Below are 1,365 nucleotides of genomic sequence, written 5' to 3' on the forward strand. Positions count from 1 at the left end.
CGCGGCATGTGGGATCTTCCCGGACCGGGACATGAACCCACGTCCCCTGCATCGGCAGGCGGACTCTCAACCACTGCGCCACCAGGGAAGCCCATCTAATCCATTTTGAGTTTATTTTTGTGTATGGTGTTAGGGAGTGTTCTAAGTTCATTCTTTTACATGTAGCTGTCCAGTTTTCTCAGCACCACTTATTGAAGAGACTGTCTTTTCTCCATTGTATAACCTTGCCTCCTTTATCGTATATTAGTTGACCATAAATGTGTGGGTTTATTTCTGGGCTTTCTATCCTGTTCCATTGATCTACATTTCTGGTTTTGTACCAGTATCATATTGTCTTGATTACTGTAGCTTTGTAGTATAGTCTGACGTCAGGGAGCCTGATTCCTCCAGCTCCGTTTATTTCCCTCAAGACCGCTTTGGCTATTCGGGGTCTTTTGTGTTTCCATACAAATTGTGAAATTTTTTGTTCCCTCAAGACCGCTTTGGCTATTCGGGGTCTTTTGTGTCTCCATACCAATTTTAAGATTTTTTGTTCTACTTCTGTAAAAAATGCCATTGGTAGTTTGATAGGGATTGCATTGAATCCATAGATTGCTACGGGTAATATACTCATTTTCACAATACTGATTCTTCCAATCCAAGAACATGGTATATCTCTCCATCTGTTGGTATCATCTTTAATTTCTTTCATCAGTGTCTTATAGTTTTCTGCATACAGGTCTTTTGTTTCCCTAGGTATTTTATTCTTTCTGTTGCATTGGTAAATGGGAGTGTTTCTTTAATTTCTCTTTCAGATTTTTCATCATTAGTGTATAGGAATGCACGAGATTTCTGTGCATTAATTTTGTATCCTGCAATTTTACCAAATTCATTGATTAGCTGTAGCAGTTTTCTGGCAGCATCTTTAGGATGTCATCTGCAAACAGTGACAGTTTTACTTCTTCTTATCCAATTTGTATTCCTTTTATTTCTTTTTCTTCTCTGTTTGCCATGGCTAGGACTTCCAGCACTATGTTGAATAATAGTCATGAGAGTGGACATCCTTGTCTTGTTCCTGATATTAGAGGAAATGCTTTCAGTTTTTCACCTTTGAGAATGATGTTTGCTGTGGGTTTGTCAAATATGGCTTTTATTATGTTGAGGTAGGTTCCCGCTCTGCCCACTTTCTGGAGAGTTTTTATCATAAATGGGTGTTGAATTTTGTCAAAAGCTTTTTCTGCGTATGCTCATCAGGGATATTGGTCTGTAATTTTCTTTTTTTGTAGTGTCTTTGTCTGATTTTGGTATCAGGGTGATGGTGGCCTCATAGAATGAGTTTGGGAGTGTTTCTTCCTCTGCAATTTTTTGGAAGAGTTTGAGAAGGAT

The sequence above is a fragment of the Physeter macrocephalus genome, chromosome 1 (genome assembly GCF_002837175.3).
Source record: "Physeter macrocephalus isolate SW-GA chromosome 1, ASM283717v5, whole genome shotgun sequence".
NCBI classification, from domain to species: Eukaryota; Metazoa; Chordata; class Mammalia; order Artiodactyla; family Physeteridae; genus Physeter; species Physeter macrocephalus.